This window comes from Carassius carassius, chromosome 18 (assembly GCF_963082965.1).
Source record: "Carassius carassius chromosome 18, fCarCar2.1, whole genome shotgun sequence".
Lineage (NCBI taxonomy): Eukaryota > Metazoa > Chordata > Actinopteri > Cypriniformes > Cyprinidae > Carassius > Carassius carassius.
In genome coordinates this window covers 5,149,727-5,163,454 of record NC_081772.1, presented here as the reverse complement: position 1 = coordinate 5,163,454, position 13,728 = coordinate 5,149,727, and the positions used below count along the sequence as shown (strand labels likewise).

The following is a 13,728-nucleotide window of genomic DNA, read 5'->3' as shown; positions in this document are numbered from 1 at the left end:
TATTTTTACCAGTTAACCACTTATTTTACCTTCATGAAAAACAAAATCGTTAAACTCAAGTCTTTTTTTTCTCTCAAAGTAGTTTTGATAATGTGAGCGGTTTCTACATAATTATGAAATATTTCCAAAATATATTTTTATATATAATTTTTTTTTATTATTATTATATACTACCATTGAAAAATCTGGGGTCAGTAAAATATTTTTAAAGAGATTATATTTAGTATGTAATATTTTGATCAAACAAATGCAGCCATCATGAGAGTTCTTTCAAAAACATGAACATAATTTATCAACCCCTAAATTTTTAACAATAGTGTATTTGTGACCCTGGACCACAAAACCAGTCTTAAGTGTCAATTTTTAGAAATTGAGATTTATACACCACCTGAATAAATTATATAAAATAAATATATAGAAATAAATAAATCTTTCCATTGATGTATGGTTTATTAGGATCTGACAATATTTGGCTGAGATCCAACTATTTGAAAATCTGAAAATCTAGATTTTTTAGATGCAAAAAATCACCTTTGAATTTGTCCAAATTAATTCTTAGCAATGCATATTACTAATCAGAAATTAAGTTTTGATATATTTACGGTAGGAAATTTACAAAATATCTTCATGGAACATGATCTTTACTTAATTTAATTCCTAATGATTTTTTGGCATAAAAGAAAAATCTATAATTTTGATCCATACAATGTTTTTTTTGGCTACTGCTACAAATATACCCCAGCCACTTAAGACTGCTTTTGTGCTCCAGGGTCACATATTTGATTAAATGCAATAATGAATCATTAATCATACTCATGCAATAATCCTCTTGATCAGGAAAATAGTGGTAAACAGGTGTTTTAAGAAAGTGCTTTGGGACGAATCTTTCCAGGTGTACCACACGATACCGTCCGGACCAAGAGGGTTCTTCCCCTTCAGCAAGTAGCGGCCACTCTGTCCATCAGAATAACAGAATCAGACATCAGCACAGATTCTTTAGCTTCTGATTTAAATACATCTTTACACTATACATTTATTCATTCAGAGAATGACTTGAATACACTTTTTAATATCAGTATGTTTTTCTAAATTAAAATGCATTTTAGTATTTTTGTTTGGTTAAAAATGATTAGTTGATGTAACAGTCCTGAATTCAAAAGACAACAGATTTGCCATATGCCATAATTGTATTATTTATTTATTTACACAAAAATGTCAGTTTCAGTGTATGACCAGCTTGCTAAAAACATTTAAGTACTAAGACAACTAAAATTCTAAATATTAATAAAAACTCTTAAAAGTATATCAGTTATACATTGATCAGTGAAAAACTACATTACATAAAAAAATGATCATGCTAAAATATTAAATACTTACAGGTTAATTGACAATTAAATAAAGATTTTAATTAAATTGATTTTTTTAAAATTATTCTTCATTTAGCAATTTTATTTATTTAATTCCTTACAAAAATGTCAGTGTAATATAACCAGCTTGCTAAAAACATTTAAGTACTAAGACAACTAAAAATTCTAAATATTAATAAAAACTATAATAGTATAACAGTGGTACATTGATCAGTGAAAAGCTACATTAAATTAAATTAAAAATAAAAGATTTAAAATTAATTAAAAAAAATTACATGCTATAATATTACACACTTACAGGTTAAACGACAGTTTCTGAAAGATTTTAATTAAATGTGTATTTTTAAATTAGCAGTTTCATTTATTTATTTATTTACTTGCAAAAATGTCAGTGTAATATAACCAGCTTGCTAAAACCATTCTGTAGTTCAAGTGCTAAGAAATTCATCACACAGTAAATTATATCACAGAGAAGAATTTAGTATACCCTTATTTAGAGATTTTGTTAGGTTATGTTTTCATGTTCAGATGATTTGACACTTTAAACTTTGAAAAATTATTTTGATGGAACTTAAAGATGTCAAATAGTCATTAAAACGTTCATAGGGTCATAAAAAAGTAATAAAAAACCAAGGTTTTCAAAGCATAAATACAAATAAACAATTCCAATAACCTAAAACCATAGCCATAAAAACATTTTCATTATCTAAAATAAATGTTCACTGAAATTAAATCAAATAAATAAATAAAAAAGCCATGTTGAGCCAACATTTCTCATTTTAATTTAAGTACTAAATAAACTAAAACTAATAAATACAAATAAAAAAAATTATATTCAGACATTTTTTAAAGTATTAAAAAACAACTAAAGTACTAAAACAAACTGAAATTAAAATTGAAAACATAAAAATAAAGTATAATTCAAAATGTTAATAAAAAATAAGTCTATCTAGACTAGAGATACACTCATCAGAGAAAAACTACATAAAAAAAAATGTATAAGCCACAATATTACCCACTTGCACGTGTAATGACAATTTATGAAAGATTTCAAATTAAATTTATATTTTTAAATTATTTTTCATTTAACAATTATATTTAACATAACAATTTTATTTATTTGTTTGTTTAGTGTTTACTTATTTATTTTCAACTACATTACCAAACCAAGGGTTCAGTAACAGTAACAGCTCATAAACACTTCTGGGGCTTAAACCTACAACCTCTGTGTCTATAACAAGCAGGCCACCTCATACCTTGTAGTAGATGCTGTTGAGGTTTGCGTAGAAACAATGGTTTTACCACCAGCCAGCGTGGGAGATCTCGGCACAGATGTTACCCGTGTTGGGTGTGCTTGTCATGGTACCAGCTGAAGGAGTCCTCCACTGTCCCACTGAAGCCCGACACATGCAGACAGTACCGAGTGCTCTCGTCCTCCACACTGCAAACACACACACACTCAAAGTGCTGAATTTCCTCACAAACACAATGCTGATTACAAGGCCAAATGTTTAATCGGTATTAAACATTGTGCATCCATATGAAGTCCTTCCAGTCAGTCAGTGATGGACATGCCTCACCTGAAACTCTGATAAACAGTGTGTTTGTGTTTCCTGCTTCAGTCATCCAGGTCAATACGGAGCAGATAGTCTCCCTGACTGCTCAGTTCATGGATGTGTTCGTTTCCCAGCCAGTATTCGGTGTGCAGGTCTCCAAATCCCTCTTTATACTCCTTCCAGCTGCGGTCAAAGTTCACAGAGCCATCTTGCCTGCACTGGATCACAGTCCAGCCGCCACCTGAGACATGCATTATGCATGGGCTCCAATTATGACCATGTTTTTATTAGGAAGGAAATGTAAAAGTGTCATGGCCTAGTGGTTAGAGAGTTTGACTCCTAACCCTAGGGTTGTGGGTTTGAGTCTCAGGCCGGCAATACCATGACTTAGGTGTCCTTGAGCAAGGCATAGAACCCCTAACTGCTCCCCGGGCGCCACTGGCTGCTCACTGCTCCGGGTGTGTGTGTGTGTGCACTTTGGATGGGTTAAATGCAGAGCACGAATTCTGAGTATGTGTCACCATACTTGGCTGAATGTCACGTCACTATTTTTTTTTTTTTTTTTTAAGAATATACTTTCAAGCATTCAAAAATCAAATCTCTTTTTATGAGGTTAATGCACATGCCAAGTCATTTGGCTTTCATCTAACGACCACAGCAATTATACTTATGGTTAGGAAGTGTTTTGTAGGTCATCAAAATGATATTTGCCTTTGCTATTTTAAGCCTCAGAAGGTTCCTCATCCGCCCCAATGGTGCTATTTCAGCACAAAACTGAAGTCTCATTAGACATAAAAGAGAATCAGTTTCTTTTGCTACAGTTTTGAAAGTCTCTAAATTTTCCTATAAACTTTATAAAAATAACCCAATTATTCATCCACAGCAGATTTCCAGCAAAATGTTTCAAAATAGAGAACAGTACGGCTCAGCAAATAAGCAGTTTTCTATAAGGATGTTCAGATGTGTAGTACTTTTCCTAAAACGGTGTCCTCTAATTTTGATCAGAGTTCTTTTTCGCATTTGAATTGTTTTATACTGTGCTTCAGAATATAATCGATTTATGAAATATCTATATGTATATATTGTTGTGTGAAGAACGCTTCCACAACACAGAGCCCCGGAGATATGTTCATGTGCATTCGAGCCCTTTTTGTAGATAGTCTATAAGTCCTAATATTAACATTATGTTGTATGAATAATGAAGCGTATTCTATATGAAAAGATGAATCCCGTTGAGTAAACTTGCTATCAAATGCATCACTCTACTGGTCATCTTCAGCACGCGCAACTCAAAACAAAAATGCAGAACATTAATAACTACTGTCATATAGGCCAACGTTATAATGAAAGCACTATTGTAAATGTTTTTTTTTTTAAATTATTATTTGTTAGGGTTTCGCTGACGTTTTTTTTATCTTTTAATTAGTGCTGTCAAACGATTAATCGGGATTAATCACAACCAAAATAAGTTTTTGTTTACATAATATATGTGTGTGTGTACTGTGTACATTTATTATATATATATATATATATATATATATATATATATATATATATATATATATATAAAGACACACACATACAGTATATATATTTAAAATATTTACATGTATTTACATGTATACTGTTTATATTCATATAATTTATATTATATATAAATATAGTTAGAATATAAACATAACATATTTTTCTAAAATATATACATGCATGTGTGTGTATTTATATTAGTGGTGGGCATAGATAAATTTTTTTAATCTAGATTAATCTCACTGTGATCTTGAAATTAATCTAGATAAATCTTGAAATAAAAAAATTGAAATAAAATTGACAAACAGTAAGTCTTTGAGAAGGGGTTTATCAAGCTAGGTGGTGCATTAGAAAAGGGGCTCATCTCCTGTTTCCAAAATGCATCACAAAGTGCTTGAAAAAGCTGTAAACTAATTCCACATTGCACAAGGTGCAAACAACCTTACGCCTGTTTCACACATACTCCGTCTGCAGTGCGTATGCGTTGCATATTTTTTTACGCACCCATGTTAACGGATTCCAGTTGCGTTCCAGGAGCGTTGCGTCTGCAGCAGTGCAGCGATCGTTTACGTACCGAGTAGCGAACTGCAAACGCGTCCTGTGTGAAAGCACATTGAGTCCCAGAGGTGGGTAGTAACGAGTTACATTTACTTCGTTACATTTACTTGAGTAATTTTTTGGGGTAACTAATACTTTTCGGAGTATATTTAAAGATGGGTACTTTATACTCTTACTTGAGTAATTTTTTGGGGAAAGAACTGTACTTTTACTTCGTTACTTTGGGCGACGCTCCTCTCGTTACTTTATCTTAATGCAATAAATGTTAGGTGCTTCAGTTTATTCCAAACGCGCCGTCTACTTTTCTCTGGGCAATGAGCGATGCCCTTTCGCGAATGATTCATTCTTTTGAGTCAATTCTGTTCAAAGGCTTGATCAAACCAATTGGCAAACGAGTGAATTGGTTCATGAATCAGTTTGAATGAGTCGTTCAGTTCCCTGCCGCACGCGCTGAGCATCTGAAGTGGTTCACTCAGAGTTGTAACGTTTAAGATCAGCAGCGTTGAAAACGTGGCTGGAACTGCATTGAATTGAAAGCAAATCTGCAAAGGATATTATTTGCTAGCGATGGAGATCCTTATTAGATGAACACCGCGTGTGCTGTCTACTGTTTAACAGGTAATAACTTGGGCTACATTCGTTTACAGTACACGATACCACTGTGACATTAGTTTGTTGTACGTGTGTGGCTTATAACAGAGGGGAGTCAAGTTGAATGAAGCTTAAAAAGGACAAAAAATAGCCGATTAAGATTTTTATGGCATGACACCTATATCTGTTATTTAAGTAAACAGACAAGGTTTTATAATTACATAAATTGGAGTAAAGGCTGATGAAATATATACATTTTTACATGCACACATACATTACATACATTTTATCTATATATCTAAATAAAAATAGGCTCAGTATATATGACCCAAAGTAACTAGTAACTAACTACTTGAGTAGATTTTTTATCCGATACTCTTTTACTCTTACTCAAGTAACTATTCAAGACTAGTACTTTTACTTTTACTTGAGTAATTATTTCTAGAAGTACTTTTACTTTTACTTGAGTACAGTTTTTAGGTACTCTACCCACCTCTGTCGAGTCCGTGCTGCACCACATACGTAACGCACACGGACTGCATACGGAGTGTGTGTGAAACAGGCGTGAGCAGGGCCGTAGCTGGGGTCAGCGGGGACCCGGTGAAGATTGTACCAGAGGGCCCTGTTTGAAATTGTTTAATTTGTATGTTCGTTTATTTTTATTTATTTGTGCTATTTACACAATGTTTAAGTTTTTTTCAAGTTTGTAGGTGTCAAGGTACAGAAACCAAATAATTAAATGTAAAATAGCACTGGATAGTCTTCAATGTAAAAATTAAATATACAATCAAACCTACATTTTATTCAGACACCTTCAACATTTCTCACATTATTACAGTTTTGCTATATATATCAAAAATTATATCTGGTGACTGAATACTTTTTGGTTTGACTGTTAAAACTACAAAGTAATTCAGTCAAGAGCAGTGAGTGATTTTCATTTTGATTTTCTTGGATTAACATTACAGCAGCCAGTAGCTAAATTAGGCGCGGTCACTTTAAGAGACGATGAACGCATCCAATATAATACACATCCCATTTTTTTCCTCAACTGTTTACTTTCACTTTTTAATAACTGACAGTTTTTTCGAGCATAATTTCCAAGGTGGATATTTTGACATATTTTGTATGTATTTGTTGGCACAAGAGCAAAAATAAGCAAATTCGATGTTCAAGTGTTTTGAGACGCCTTTCTCTGCGTGAGCCCTGAACACCAGAACACCGCGAGTACTGAATGGGCTAGGTGCACAAGATGGCGCCGGTGAGCTTCAGCGATGCGAGTGTATGCATACTTACTTCCGGTCTTGCGACGCTCGCATTTACTATAAGGGAAACTTACATACGAAACTTGGCTAGATGTATATAATCAATGATTTTTTTATTTAACAGCGGATAGTAGTATATCAAAGACATGGGGAAACATCCACCCTACATTTTTGCGTAATTCTGTGTGGAAATTCATCAAGATACAACACGGAGATTGCTTTATTTTTTGTTGATTATGCGGATCAGCGTCAGTGTCAGGTTAATCAGTCCACTGGGATTTCTTCTTTCAAACACAAACCACTCAAATATGTAAAACTTTACATTTTCAAAGAGCTGATTTTGTTCTGACTGTTAAAGAGGTTTCTGACTGTCAAACGAGACGCACAGAGATTTCTGATAAAGCATGTATTAACTTTATTTGATAACATAATTTATAACTGTAACTGTACAATTAAACGTAATGTAATTATGGTAGGTTTGCATAAATTAAAAGATCGCTGTTTGCATTCATGTGTGTTTTTATCAATGTTTACAGTATTTGTTTTGTGAAAGATCTGCAGCATAAATCATTATATGACTGACATATGTCAATCATTATCCGAGCAGCGCAGGTATATTGTTATTCTTTTGCATTAATTATCAGATGAAACAGATTTAGTCATGTATTAGTTAATTGTGTAAAATAATAAAATATGTTGTGAAAATAATGATGAAACAAACTGATGTATGTGCACAATTGAGAAATGGATACTTATGAAGATAAATCGCAGCCCACGTCTCACGAGGTAAATATTTCATAAAAAAAATCAATGTAATACAAACATTTTCGAGAAATAAGTAATTTGTACATTTACATAATTGGTAAGATAAAAATACATTATGTAGCTTTGTATACGCACCATGAGTTCAACTTTCATTTCGTGAACAGTAGGGAAGTGTATTAAATTCATTCACCAGACCCAAACATACACAAGTTTCAAATCCACTGGCTCAGTTAACATTTATAGTATAGTAATAATAGCAGTGGATATCTTATTTGCATTTGAAGTGATATTATAAATCCTGTAAACATATAGAAGGTAATATTTGGATTTCTCCGGTTCTCAGCACTGACTTTTAGCACAACCGGAAATATCTACGCACACACTCGCAAGACCGGAAATCCAAGATGGCGGAGATATGCAACTAGCCCAATCTTTTTGTTTGTTCAAACTGCGATTTGTCTTTGTTCGTTCAGGTGCAGGAGGGACTTTGAGGAGAACTTAGCCGAAGAGAGCTCGGTTCAGTGTCGCTGTCCGTGATCAGTGTCGCGGCTCTCGATCTCTCGTGTGCACCGAACACAGCGCGTGAGTAACCAGCTACTCAACTTTTGTTCAACTTTTCCGCGTCTTGTTTTTGGATGCTTTAATGTTTAAATCGACAAGTGGTAAGGCTTAAAAACACGTGAAAAAGATACGCTTTCGTGACGATGCGCAGCAGTGGCCCGTCAACTGTCCTGAGCATCTTTTTAGGCTGGCCTCAGCCAGTCGGTTATATAAAATATCAAGGTGAAAGTCATCATAGCTTGCTTAGTATAGACCCAGCTCCCAACCCAACTTTGAGAATAGATTAACGGCGATATTTTTTTAATCGCCCGATAAGAGTCTCACGTTAACACAACACGTTAAACGCAGATAACGGCCCACCACTAATTTATATATACATAATCAACATACACAGTACACAGACATATATTATGTAATCATAAACTTTTATTTTGGATGTGATTAATCGCGGTTAATCATTCAATAGCACTTCTTTAATCAAAACATAAAACATTATTTACCCCTTTTGTATCCGCAAGGCGTTCGTTACACATTCCCTTAAGCCGAGTTCAGACTGCATGATTTTCAAAGAACTTGGGTCACTGTTCTTTTCACACTGCATGACTATCTTGGCCAGCATTCAGTCACTGCTGTGTTCACACTGCACGATGGATCGGCGACAGAAGGTTTCACACTGCATGACTTTACAATAGGAAGAATCGCCGACAACTCTGTCTGGCACGCAAACTATGTTTCACAACCAAACACACGCGAGATGTGACAAGGAAACAATGCGATATCACACATGCAAGACCGGAGTTTTCACGTGAGACTGCAATGAAATGTCGAAAAGACACGGGTGCTCCTGCTAAATTTATACTAATTTTTCTTCCATTTCATGGGTCCAAATAGACCGAGAAGAAAGACTTTTTCTGAAATGAAGCCATGCTTGCTGATATTGTGGTCTATAACTCCTCCCCGAACTCCCGCTGCTCTGTATCTTGCTCTCTCATTGGCTGTCGGTCATTGCCGATGTAGTTTTCAGTCAGAACACTTTTCAGACAGCATGATTTTGAATCGCCGACAGGTCCAGATATTTAGCAAGCCAAATATCTCACAGGCATCGGCGACTCGTCGGCGATTCTCTCAGATCGTGTCTTTGCTCATTCACACTGCGTGATTGTCACTCGCGTGAACGAGCAAAGATTTGCCTGAGATTTCGGGCATTTGTCAGTGATTTCTCAAAACCTGTCGGCGAGCCAAAAACTGGGCTAAAATTAAGTTTAAAATTAAGGCGGTCGAATGTCTAACTTGACTCTATGTATTTTGCCCCCCCCCCCCAAACATAGGATTCGACTATCAGTCGAATATCGGCAAGGTTCAAAAATTCAGATTCGAATCCTTAGTCGGGGACAGCCCTTATAAATATATATTTTGTTAAGGATGGTCAACTGACCCAAAACTCCGGGCCCATCCTTATAGTTGAGTCCTGGACAGTCATTACTGCATGTGTTGAGTGGTTTCTTACCGTCAGTGTCCATATTACATAGACTTCCACTGGCATGGCCCCTAGTGAGGGCACTACGGTGTAGATCCCAGAGTGACGCACTCCGTTATAGTAGATAGAGGCACAGGCGATGACATGCTGCACCTCTGGAGTGAAAACACATAAAACTATAATAAAATAATTAATATAAAAAACATACTGTATAAAGTGTGAGCCATTTCAGTTCTCATTAAACAATTTGAGATGAAGAAGAGGTCATACGTTTGGCTGTCTCATAAATGGTGCTATGATTTGTCACCCTCTGTTGGTTCAGACCAGGAACTGACCATAACTCCGTACTAGCTAAATGAGCTAGTCCACTCAAAAAAACAACAACAAAATAAATTCAGTCATCATTTACTTATTCACATAGCCATAAGACTTTGGTTAGACTTCGAAACACAAATTAAGGTATTTTAATGAAACCTTGAGCTTTTTAATCCAAGACAGATGTGAATTAAATCTGAAATTAAATCAGTTTGTTATAAAGTTATCATATGTCTTCCTAAAACTATATACAAACTATAACAAAGATTAACCAGTCTTTTGGGTTTGGCATGTAATTTTATTAGTAAATGATGAAAGGAAATTTAATTTTTGGGTGAACTATGCCTTTAATGCACCACAACTTGTAATTTAATTTGTCTAATTTGTCTCTTTTGGCTGTGTATACAATAGAGTTTGAAAATAATAATTAAATATTATATTTAAATTAACTATAGTTAATAGTACATACATTAGAAATTATATATATACACAGTATACACACACACTCACTGTATATGTGCAGTTTAATCCAAGATCGATGTAAACAAAAGCCTAATTAAATTTTGTTCATTATATAAAGTGATTGTATCTTTTAACAAGACTTGAATTAAATGCTCGGTTCATATGGACTTTACAATGCCTTTATGACTGCTCCATAGATGAATTACTAAAGTTCTTCTCTACACCATGTGAAAGGCCAAACAAACAAACATCACGACTCCCAGTCAAAAAAAAGTGACAAGAACAATTCCTGTTAACTTTTGCAAAATGAGACCTTCTCAAGTGCAATGCAGTGCATTTGCATAATAGGCCAGGAGAGGGAGAAGCAGACAGGATCTGTCCGTGTGAATCATCAGCTCATTTAACAGCATGAACAGCTTAAAGGGTTAGTTCGCCCAAAAATGAAAATTATGTCATTAATGACTCACCCTCATGTCGATCCAAACCCGTAAGACCGGAACACAGTTTAAGATATTTAAGATTTAGTCCGAGAGCTCTCAGTCCCTCCATTGAAACTGTGTGTACGGTATACTGTCCATGTCCAGAAAGGTAAGAAAACCATAATCAAAGTAGTCCATGTGACATCAGAGGGTCAGTTAGAATTTATTCAGCATTGTCTTCTCTTCTGGGTCTGTTGTAAGTGCGTTCAGTGGCGCTGCTGACGTGTTTTCTGGTGCGCCCAGTAACAAAGATAACACATCAGTAGCGCCCAGAAGAGAAGACAGTGCTGAATAAAGTCGTAATTTTGGTTATTTTTGGACCAAAATATATTTTCGATGCCTTAATAAATTCTAACTGTCCCTCTGATGTCACATGGACTACTTTGATGATGTTTTTCTTACCTTTCTGGACATGGACAGTATACTGTGGTAAGAGTGTTGGGCTTAAATTGGTTAATAATTGACTCACACTTTAATATTCACTTTAATACATACATTTTCAATGAAGGAACAGAAAGCTCTCGGACTAAATCTAAAATATCTTAAACTGTGTTCTGAAGATGAATGGAGGTCTTACGGGTTTGGAACGACATGAGGGTGAGTTATTAATGACATAATTTTCATTTTTGGGTGAACTAAAACATATTATTATGCATGTTAACAAGCCATGGTATTATCATAGTAAATGTCCAAAAACCATGATACTAATGATAATAATCACGAACATAGTAGTAAAAAAACAAAACATGTAAGTATCATAGAGAAATGTTATACTTATCAGAATAAGATGTTTTATAATTATTCTTAGGTCTGTCCCTCGTCACCTGTAACTAACGTTACCGGACTCAGTACTCAATGCTTAACCTGTGGGCCAAGCTTTCTCATTCACTGTCAAAAAGTAATACAGAGGTCATCCAAACTAAGATTATTTTACAGACAAAACTCTGAGGAAAAAAGTGGCGGCGATATAACTAAATTTTTTTTCAATACCAGTAACTTTAGCTCAGTTGCTAGCAAAACATTGCAGTAACAAGCTACTTCACCACAGAAAAGTCCAAATCATTCTAATGAATCATTCTGTTCTGAATGGCCCTCTCTCATATGTAGTGTAGGAAATTTTGAATCATTCTACTGAATCGGTTCACTCTAAATGGCCCTCTCTCATATGTAGTGTAGGAAATTTTGAATCATTCTACTGAATCGGTTCACTCTAAATGGCCCTCCCTTTCATAAGTAACGTCGGAAATTTGAATCATTCTACTGAATCGGTTCGTCCTAAACGTCCTCTCCATCGCGTCAGAGTTTCAAATTAGACGACTCAATCGATTCGTTCTATACTGTCCTCTCTGTCATATGTAGTCCTGGAATATTCAATTTAGTTAAGTGTATCGGCTTGTTCTGAACGTCTCTCCATTTATAGAATGCAGCATTTAAAAAAAAATCAATCGGTTCAAAAATCTTTGAATTGATTTGTTGCGGTCTCAATGAACATATTTAAAAAGATTTGAGTCTTGACCCTCTACATGGCATATTAAGGTCTTACAGCAGAGTTTTATAATTTATCTATAGCCTATACGCACACACACACACACACACACACACACACCAGTCTGAAAGTAGTAACAGTTGAGCCAACAATCATGGAAACTAAGCAAATCCACAAAATCCACACACACCTGTAGTTCTAAGACTTTGACTCAATGACGATAGTTGCAAAGCTCCTCCTGACGTTCGGACACTGTCTCCCGCAGGGCCAGAATCTGCTTTTTGAGTTCCTCGTTCTCATGAAGCAAGTATGTTACTTCATGTCCGGGCAGCGCTTGTCGTCCAGCTTGGGTAGCGTGGCCATGAGTCGACACAGGCCGTCCTCCAGGACCTGATTGCTGTATTCCCCACACGGAGCCATACTGACCTGATGTGTGTGCACTGAGTGGTCATCATCGCTCGCACCTGTCGCCAGAAACTGTACGGCCAGCAAGAGGGGGAGAGAGGCCTGGCCTCCATGTGATCGGTGCAGCTGACCCCCCTTCCCACCTTGTTGGGAGGACCCTGGGGTAGAGAGCCTCCAGTCTCAAGTCTTGAGGAGAGCTTGTCACACAGAAACACTGCAGAGGTGTCAGAGTCACTGTCCAGACTCAGTCCCCCGTTTCTGATGCAATTCGCCTGGAAACAAAACTAAAATATTTCAACTAACTAATGAACTAACCAAATAAATACATATTTAGTTGTACTAGCAGAATTAAAAATAAATAAATACCAGAAAGTGTTAAATAAATATTTTGCTGTATTACAATTTACGTATTTATATTTATTAGGCTATTTAATAATATCTATTATTATTTAAATATATAAATTTTATATATCATATTTTATTTTTTATAGCATATTTTATATCATATTTTATTAGAATTTATTTATTATTTATTTATTGTTGTATTTTACCTTTAAAATATCTTATTTATATTTAATATGCTTAGTTATTTTATTTTGTGGTTCATATCACATTTTATTACAGTTTTCATTATTATGATTTCATTAATCATTTTCAGGATTATTTATATCATATTTTATTAGAAGTTATGTATATAGATATATAAATAGACAGACGGACAGACGATAGATATTTTTATATTTATTATTTACTTCATATTTAATAAAAAAAAGACTCTACCACTGTTACGTGCAATAAGCATGCATTAAACTGCTTATTGGATTCATATTGGACATAGACATCAGAGACATGAGAAAGCAGTCAAGCTCAATTAGGTCAGCTTTAACATCTATGAAACACCACTTTTTATTTTC

At 34.8% G+C, this 13,728-nt stretch overlaps 1 pseudogene; it reads right to left on the bottom strand.

Annotated features, from left to right (window-relative positions):
• Nucleotides 1-813: 813 nt before the first annotated feature.
• On the bottom strand, nucleotides 814-12,829 carry LOC132092858 (fibrinogen-like protein 1; annotated as a pseudogene).
• Between the last annotated feature and the right edge of the window lie 899 nt (nucleotides 12,830-13,728).